The sequence below is a fragment of the Chiloscyllium plagiosum genome, chromosome 17 (assembly GCF_004010195.1).
Source record: "Chiloscyllium plagiosum isolate BGI_BamShark_2017 chromosome 17, ASM401019v2, whole genome shotgun sequence".
Classification (NCBI taxonomy): Eukaryota; Metazoa; Chordata; class Chondrichthyes; order Orectolobiformes; family Hemiscylliidae; genus Chiloscyllium; species Chiloscyllium plagiosum.
The window spans coordinates 53,547,864-53,558,403 of NC_057726.1; positions in this window are offsets into that span (position 1 = coordinate 53,547,864).

Here is a 10,540-nt window from a genome sequence, read left to right on the forward strand (position 1 = left end):
GATGGTCTTGAAGGTTTCCTCTAATTTGTTTTGTTTAGTGATGAGAAAGGTGTCATCCATGTAGCGGACCCAGAATTTGGGTTGGATAGTTGGCAGAGCTGTTTGTTCGAGTCTCTGCATTACTGTCTCTGCTAAGAATCCTGATATCTGAGATCCCATGGGTATTCCGCTGGTTTGTCTGTAGGTTTTGTTGTTGAAGGTGAAGTGGGTGGTAAAGCATAGGTCCACTAGCTTGATGATACTGTCCTTGCTGATGAAGTTGGTGGTGTTTGGTGTATGTGTCTTTGGGTCTTCTAATAGTGTAGTCAGTGTTTCCTTGGCTAGATTGATGTTGATTAATGTGAACAGGGCTGTTACATCAAAGGAGACGATTATTTCATTCTCTTCTATCTTGGTGTCTTTGATGGTCTACAGGAATTCTTGGGTGGAGTGGATGGAGTGGCGTGAGTCTTCTACTAAGTGTTTTAGTCTTTCGTGTAGCTCCTTGGCCAGTCTGTAAGTTGGTGTTCCAGGTAGCGAGACTATGGGTCTGAGGGGGACTCCTGGTTTGTGAATTTTGGGTAATCCGTAGAAGATTGACAGTCATTTTAAATCAGAGACTACGTTGAAAAAACGAATGCACTACTTGTAGATACCAACACTTACCAATAAGTGGTGATAGACCTGACTCCACAACTAGAGAACCGAATCACAGCACTACTCAAAAAACTTCAGAAATCTGGAGAAATAAATAAGACCAACTTCCAAAATATGAAACCAGTCAGATCCAACACACTACGCTTCTACAGATTACCCAAAACCACCCAATTCACCTTCAACAACAAAACCTACAAACAAACCAATGGAACAACCAATGGAATCTCCGATATCAGGATTCTTAGCAGAGACAGTAATGCAGAGACTCGAACAAACAGCTCTGCCAACCATCCAACCCAAACTCTGGGTCCGCTATGTCGATGATACCTTTGTCATCACTAAACAAAACAAATTAGAAGAAACTTTCAAGACCATCAGTAATACCCTTAGGTGGCATAAAATTCACTAAAGAGGAGGAAAACAACAGCAAACTGCCATTCCTGGATGTCACACTATAGTGAACAGCCAATGGGCAACTTTAAACTAGCATCTACAGGAAACAGAAGCAATCATTCCAACAGCCACAAACGAAGCTGCATTAGAACATTATTTCAATGAGCCACCAAACACTGTAGCACGGAGGAACTATGCAGAGCAGAGGAAAATCACCTATACAGTATTTCCAAAAAGAATGGGTACCCAATGAATGCAGTTCGCTGATTTCTCAGCAACAAACCCAAACAAGCAGACAAAACACGTCCAGAAACCCTAGCCACTCTCACCTACATCAAAGTCATCCTGGAAATGACTGTCAAACTACTCAGACCTCTTGGCATCATGGTAGCCCACAAACCCACCAACACACTAAAACAGCAACTAATGAACTTGGAAGACCCTATACAGACAAAAAGCAAAACTAATGTCATTTACAAAATACCGTTTGTAACAAACACTATGTTCGACAAACAGGCAGAAAACTAGCCACCAGGTTACATGAACATCAACTAGCCACAAAATGACATGACCCTCTCCCATTAGTATCCTTACATACAGATAAGGAAGGACACCACTTCAACTGGGACAACACATCCATTCTAGGACAAGCCAAATAGACACACATGAGAATTTCCAGAAGCATGGCATTCCAACCGGAACGCTATCAACAAACACATTGACTTGGATCCCATTTACCACCCAGTGAGAAAAAGAGCAGGAAATGACATCACCAGAGGAAGTGATGCCACCACAGGAAATGACATCACCAATCATATAAATAGAAAGCGGGAATCACCAGCAGTGCTTCGTCCAGAGGCTCACTGAAGATGTTACCCAGTATGGTGACTCAGCAAGCAAACCTACATCCAGAACCACAACCTTAGCTACAAATCTTCTCAAAGCTTGTTAGTGAATCAAATTTCCTTTTACAACAATTGAAGGTAATTTCATGGCTACCATTACTGAGATTAACTTTATTTTCCAAATTAATCAGTTCAATTTAGCTGCAATTGTTGGAACTGATATTATCACTACAGCATTCTTTCCCACTGCTTCCTCCCAGAATGAACAGAACCTCAGACCTACCACTCTCATTTATCATCTCTCTTGGCAACTATATATGAACCTAGTCCTTGCCGCCACTTCTAATCTACACCTTTTTTTAAAAGCGGTCCAATCCAAATTACCTTCCGTTGCTCCTATAAATCTTGCTCCCACATCTTGGTGCTCTTGCAATCTGCCATTATTAAATTCACTACTGCTACACCCTTATCCATCCTGCTCGAAATCTGGCCAACTATAAAATTGACTCCATTTTGCCAAGCGGGAATTAACTGAACTGTGCCACCAGACCTGTTAGCCACAGAGTGAAGTTGCTGGCACTGCCCATGATGGTAAAGATTAGTTCACCTCAGGGTAAATGTCCATAAACAACTACTCACACTCTGAGATCTTATCCCCACATCGCAGCCAATCAACAAGCCCCAACCTTATCACCCCCACTACAAATCATCACAATATCCTCTTGGTATCCTTCCTGGAATAAAGACGCCACCAAAAAGAACCATTCATGACAAGTTTATCCAACAATATCTCCAATAATATGTACATTGTGCATTCACTGTCTTGTAGGTCCCTTTGAAGAGGAATTTCTGCTCTTTTGCTAGGCCAGAATCCTGCAAGAATTCCATTCCATTTTCCCAATTCTTCCACCTCTGTTGCATCTGCTTGGACGAGGAGACATTCAATTCCCAAACATCCCAGATATCCATTATTTTGAACAACATGCTTTTCCCCTCTCTGCCATCCAGACAGCCCTCCACCGCATCTTCTTTATTCCCCATTCCACTGCTCTAAACTCCACACACCCCCCACCTCCAACTGCAACAAAGATACAGGGCCTCTCTTGTCCTCACCTATCACCCCAACAGTCTCCGCATCCAATGTATCATCTTTAAACATTTCCGCCAACTCCAATTAGACCCCACCACCAAGAACATCTTTCCCTCCCAACCTCTGTCTGCCTTCCGCAAGGACTGTTCCATTCGACAGTCCTTGGTTGGTGCCACTCTCCCCACCGAACCCCCGAACCCCCAGGTACCTTCCCTGCAACTTGTAAAAGATGCAAAACCTGCTGGTACACCACCCTCCTCACTTCCAAACAGTCCTTCCCCGTGAGACAGAGGTTCACCTGCCTCTCCTCCAACCTAGTTTACTGTATCCCGTGCACCTGATATGGCCTCTACATCTGGGAGACGAAACGTAAACGAAGGGCATGTTTCGCTGAGCATCTCGGCTGGGCCCACAGAGGCCGCCCAGACCTCCCAGTCACCGTCCATTTTAATTCCCCTTCCCACTCCCTTTCTGACGTGACCATCCTTGGCCTCCTCCATAGCTACAAATCAGACCACAAATTGGAGGAACAACACCTCATCCTCATCTTCCAACAGCCCTGAGGACTCAACAAGAGTTCACCAATTTCAAATAGCCTCCCTTCGCATCCCTCGACTCCCTTTCCAGCCCCGCCTCTTCCCTTCCATTCCACTTATCAACCCTTCCTTCCAGCTACCAAACAGGCCATACCCTCTACCTGTGTTCGCCTATCCCTACCTTACTACTCAGCCTTTCTCCCACCCAAAACCCTTCCCCCCCCACCTCCTCCTTTATCTGCAGCTCTCCTTATACCTACCTCCAGCCCTGAAGAAGGGTTACATCTGAAACATTGACTTCTGCACCTCCTGATGCTGTGTTCTTCCAGGATCCTGCTTGTCTAATTTGGAACACCTTGCCACAGAGAGTTCTGGGGGTAGAGTCCTTGAGGATATTTAGATAAGATTACTTACAGTGTGGAAACAGGCCCTTCGGCCCAACAAGTCCACACCGCCCCACCGAAGCGCAACCCACCCATACCCCTACATCTACCCCTTACCTAACACTACGTGCAATTTAGCATGGCCAATTCACCTGACCTGCACGTCTTTAGACTGTGGGAGGAAACCGGAGCACCCGGAGGAAACCCACGCAGACACGGGGAGAATGTGCAATCTCCACACAGTCAGTCGCTTCAGGCGGGAATTGAACCCGGGTCTCTGGCGCTGTGAGGCAGCAGTGCTAACCACTGTGCCACCGTGCCGCCCAACATGCTGACATATACTCTTGGTCAGTAGAAGAATCAAAGCTTAATGACAAAGGGCAAGAAAGTGAATGTAAGGATTGTCAGGTCAATCATGGTCATATTGAATGGTGGAGTAGGGTCAAGGGGCCAAATCGCCTACTCTTACTCTTATGTTTAGTGGTCATGTAGCATCATAAGTTGACTTAAAAAAAAGTCATGGTGATTTGATGGTGGGAAAGTTGATTGGTTGTATGAAATAACATATCCGGTTGTAGAATAGAAAAAATATAAAAGAAATCCCACGTAGAATCACAGATTCCCTACAGTGTCGAAGTGGGCCATTCAGCCCAACAAGTCCACACTGACCCTCCGAAGACTATCCTATTCATACCCACCCCATCCCTGTAACTCAGCATTTCCCATGGCTAACCCACCTAACCTGCAGATCTTTGGACTGTAGGAGGAAACCGGAGCACCCGGAGGAAACCCATGCAGACACAGGGAGAATGTGCAACTCCACGCAGACATTCCAGAGGCTGGGATCGAACCCAGGTCCCTGTGAGGCAGCAGTGCTAATAACTGAGCCACCATGCCACTGACAATATACAAAAAAATGTAGATCCCCAGTCAGGCCTTGGGGTGCAGTGGTAATGTCACTACATCTGAGCTAGGACACCCAGGTTCAAAGTCTCACCTGAGAGATATTTAAAAACGTTCTTGATATGTTGATTTAAATAAAAACAGCTGATTCTCCTTTTAGAGAGAGGTGGGCACTGCAGGAAATACAGTGCTTTATGTCCAACTCCATTTTGACTTAGCCCTTTCCCACTTCCTACCACCCTCAGATTTTAAAACATAGAACATAGCACAGTACAGGCCCTTTGACCCTCAATATTATGCCAACCTGTGAAACCAATCTGAAGCCCATCTAACCTACACTATTCCATTCTCCTCCATATGCGTACGCAATGACCATTTAAATGCCCTTAAAGTTGGTAAGTCTGTGACTGTTGCAGGCAGTGGGTTCCATGCCCCTACTACTCTCTAAGTAATGAAACTACCTCTGACATGTTGATAGTTCACATTGCCCATAATGGGCTTTGAATGTAAGCTTCTAATTTGTTTTATATTCATTTGTGAGATGAGTGTTGCTGGCTAGGCCAGTATTTATTGCTCGTCCCAATTGCCCAGAGGACATTTAACAGTCAGCCACATTGCTATAGGTCTGGAATCACATGTAGCCAGACCAGGTAAAGATGGCAGTTAGCCTCCCTAAAGGATATTAATGAACCAGATGGATTTTTTTCCTAACAACTGATGATGGTAATTCATGGTCATCATTAGACTCTTAATTCCAGATTTTTATTGAATTCACATTCTTTCATCTGTTGTGGCAGGAATTGAACTTAGTCCCCACAATGTTACCTGGGTCTCTAGATTAACAGCCGATCAATAATACCACTAGGCTATCATATCTGCTTAGATTGGCTGCACGAATGATTACTGGTGATGGTTAATAGTTAAAAACAAAAATAAAATCAGTGATTTGACAGTGGGAAAGTTGTTTGGTTCTATGTGATAACACTTTTGGATCTGAAAAAAGGAAAACAGATTCTCTAGGGCTCTTGTGGTGCAGTGATAACGTTTCTCACCTCTGAACCAAGTGACCTGGGTTCACATCCCACCTGCTTCAGAGATGTGTAATGACCTGTCTAGACACTGATTTAAAAGAACGCTGCCTATGACCATATTAATCTGAAGACCATTGGATCTCAGAGGTTAAGCAGATACAGCCCTGGTTAGGACCCAGATGGGACACCACCTGGGAATACCAGATGTAGTAGGCTTCACTCCACCATCTTAATTTTGATTTAGCCCTTCCTGCTCTCCCTAATCCCCCTCCTCACTTTTGATGGTTTGCATTTCCCATAATGGGCTCTGCATGTAAACCTCAAATTAGCTGCCTGAGTCATTTTTGGTGGTAGACATTAGTTTAAAAACAAATGGAGAAAGTCATGGTGATTTGGAGGTGGAAAAGTCATTTGGTTGTGTGTGATAACAATTCTGTGGATATAGAAAATAAAGCAGATCCACAAGGGGGAGATTTCTCATGGTGCTGTGGTATGTCTCTATCCTTGAATCAAGGAGCCCAGGTTCGGGTCCTACCAGCTCCAGAAATGTGTAATAATATCTCTGAACAGGTTACTGCAAAATATACCTACTGCCCCAGGCTGGTGAGGGTCAGTAGTAGAGATGATCCTGACTCATCTTTTTGTCAGAAGCTTGTGGGTAAGAACATAAAATAGGTCATTCTGCTATCACATGCGTTTTGTTAACGCGAATTCACCATAAAACGATTGATGAATCGGGGATACTATTTTCAAAGTGTGAACTTTTTAAATGAGTATTGGCTGTAACATGATTACATCTGTGACAAAGCTGCTCATTTAACTAGGTTATGCGGTCCTTGGCTTTTTTTTTTCAGGGAGGTCATGAACAACACAGACTCCATAAAGTCTGGAGGTGAAGAGTTTTAGGGCCAAGTTGATAATAGCTAACAGAGACTACCTCAGGCAGAAGGCTTTCAAGTTTTTTTTAAAAACTTGTACAATGAAAGGGGAATGACTAGTTCTCCCAGCTCAGCTTTTCTCTGGTTTGTTTCTTTTAGCAGTAGTGTGAACAAAGGCGAGTGGATCCAAAGATGCAAGTCCAGGCAAGCACTCTCTCTCTCTCTGACATCTAACCTATAAGACCTTGTGTTTGATTTGTGCCATGGGGGGTTTATGGGGATTGTAGCAAGTATTTGGAACAGCATCATTAAGTTGGGATGATCTGTTGGGGTTTCTGAGAGGCTGTTATTCGGTATTCTGTTTTCTGTTGTTTGTGTTTCAGTCAGTAATCTTGTAAATAAACTCTGTTTTGTTAAAAACAAAGTGGTTTGATCAGTTGGTTTTCTCCAGGAATACCCGCATTACACTTGCTTGAAACAACTAGCAAAGTTAGGGTCTGGGCTACCTTCTTGAAATTTTTTGAGGGGGTCTGGCCTGGTCCATAACACATTGCCAACACTTTAAGCACTGTTTCTGATGTGCGATTTTTGTATAATGCAGGGTTGCACAAGAATGCAAGTATCATATTATAGATACCTGTAAATCCAGATTGTATTTCTGTGGCATAGTGGTAGAATCGCTACCTCTAAGCCAGGGGGCTTGGGTGTATAATGATATCTCTGAACAGGTTGATTAGGAAAAATAAAACAGATTCACTAGGGGGAAAGATAAGCATTTGGCTGTGTGTGATAGTACTTGTGGATATTAAAAAAAAGCACGAATAAAGCAGATCCTGGGGCTGAGGTAAGTGTAACTCAGTTGGCTAGATGGCTATTTGCAATACAGAGCGATGCCAACAGTGTACATTCAATTCCTGTGACCAGCTGAGGTTATCACAAAGAACTCTCCTCTTCAAACTTTCCACTTGCCTGAGGTGTTCTGATCCTTAGATTAAACCAACAAAAAAATAAAAATGGTGTTTGTCCTAGGCTGGGACTAGCTGTGTATTCCACAAGTAATGGCTCTAGTTTGGTGTTCAACAATAAATGATATTCCTTTTCAGTCAAGCTTCCGGAGTCATTGCAGTTATGCAATGTTTGATCTATGTTGATTTAAATTTATTTTTTAGTCAAATTCTTCAAATGTGAAATCTTCTCCTGCAGTTCTTTCTGTCAGTAGCTGGAAAAATAATCTTTTTAAAAAAAAAACGATTGGCTACTATGAGGATTGTAACAACAGACTGAGTCCTAATTGATAATGAGTGAGAGATGAGACTGTGGTGCATTGAACAGTATGAAACGTTGGTGGCTTGGTGTGAGTAAGAGAGATCTTTTGAATGTACAAATACTAATCTTGACTACTTATGTGAAGTCAGTGAATTTTTATTGGCAGAGTAACTATGTCCTTGAATTTACAGAATTGACTTCCCTGACCCTTCACACAGTATGTCTTCAGGTTTCTTGATCCCCTTTGGAGTCATGGCCGAAAAGGCACATTTATCATTTCCTTTTAGCCTCCATCACTAAGACCTCTTTGCACTGCATCAAAAATCTGAGTGCCCTCGTTCTGGCCTTTTGCTCCATTTTCTGTCCACTACTTTCCACCAAGTCTACATGAAACTATCCAGTTGCCTGTTGTAGCATGAGTGCAGCTCCTGTTTAAAAGATTCAAGCTGCCTTTCAGAGATGCATCATACTAATCATCCTGCAATGCATGCTACCATTATGTAGATAAGCAAGCAGCATGAAATTGTGTGCTGCCTTCCTCAGTGAGAATAGGCAGAAGTCAAATCCACTTTGCAACATCATCCCCCTCCCAAATTCCCATGTGCAACATTGGATCTAAGCACATCTTTTCCCCTCTGTTGTGTCAACACATGACTTAATTTTAAAGACGTTAAGTTAGTCTTCAGCCTTCTCTTTTCAAGACTGATATCCCATTCACTCTTTTATGATGAAACTTATCAGAGTCCTTCACTGGCCTGCCAACTACCATCCTAGTTGTGCTATTGCTAGGGAGCAACAGTTGTGGAAGTCAGCTAGTTATAAAAACTCTGCCTTATTTACAACAATCCCTGCTCCAGTGCACTTAGCTTTTCATAACTGCTGAGTGAGCTGATTTAAAGACATGACTGGAGCACATCAAAATGAAAATATTAACAAATGAGTAACTCATTCCAGCAGAATAATGTCAAAATCTTAGAGTGGAAGGTGATAATGGGAAAAGGACAGCATCACAGTTATGGAAACGCCTTGCAGCACATCAGCTTTCGAGACTCACAATAGCTACAAGTCATTGATGACTGGAGACATTATTATTTATTACACAACTTTGATGTCACACTCATGTTGCCATGGCCACACCAGGACTTGTAATCTGAACGCTGCCCTTTAAAACATCAAGGGTGAAAAGGATCTTTCTGTAGTCGTTTTACGACATTAGGTGAGCCACCTCAGTAGTTTTAAGAGAAAAGAATGATTCCAGTTTATCTGTTTTAACATTAAAATTCTGAACTCGGTGTACTTTTATCCTTAGTAAGATCAAATTCGAAACTTCCTATTACACCACAGGACTGCAGGGGTTAAAGAGTAAAGCAGTCATATCTATGTAGGAATCATGCATTATATCCTAATACATTATTTATTTTAGGCATATTTATATATGAATTGTTACTGAACTAGTAATCCAGAGATCTGGGTTAATGATACAGAGATATAAGACATTCCAGCAGCCATATTGTAGTTCTGATAAACATAGTTAAAAATCACACAACACCAGGTTATAGTCCAACAGGTTTAATTGGAAGCACACTAGCTTTCGGAGCAACGCTCCTTCATCAGGTGATTGTTGGTGATTGGAGCATCGCTCCGAAAGCTAGTGTGCTTCCAATTAAACCTGTTGGACTATAACAACACCCCTGGTGTTGTGTAATTTTTAACTTTGTACACCCCAGTCCAACACCGGCATCTCCAAATCATGACTGATAAACATAGGTTTTGTGGGTGTCAGGTATGACATCAGCAAGTGGGTAATTTTCCCATTGACCTCAGCCAGGGATGCTTGATGACATGTAAAGATATACATCGACTTAATGTCAAGGCCAGCTTCTTTCTTCATCTTTTTTTTAAAAAAAGATCAGCTATTATGCTTGTGCTTTATGCTTCTCATGAAAGTAGTATGGACCAAACAAAACCAGGCTCCTATCAGTTTGATTCTATTAATGACAACTCTCTCCAGATATCATTACTTTGCCTGAATTAAATATTATAAAAGATGAAAGAAAGACTTGCACATTTACAGCAGGGTGTTTCAAAGTGCTTTGCAGTCCTTGAAGTATTTTTCTATTAAAGGCACTGTCACAATGCAGGAACACGGCAGTATATTTGCTTTGAGCAGACAACAATAAATTAAATTACCAGATTATTTTTGTAGATAGCTGTTGATAAATGTTGGCCATGTTAAAGTGCAAACTTTCCAATTCATTTGAAAGATTGCTTCCACCTCATCAGCAGGTAGAAACTTGACTTGATGTCATATCTGAAAGATGGTTTCTCCAACCGTACAGCACTCCCTCTGCACACAACATACTAGATTATAAGAAGAAAGAACTGCAGACGCTGGAAATTGGAAACAAAAACAGAAATTGCTGGAAAAACTCCTCTCATCTGAGAAAGGGTCACTAGAGACAACATGTTAACTCTGATTTCTCTGCAACAGATGCTGCCAGACCTGCTGAGCTTTTCCAGCAATTTCTGTTTTTGTTCCATATTAAATTATGTTCTCAAACCTCCAGAATAGGGTTTGA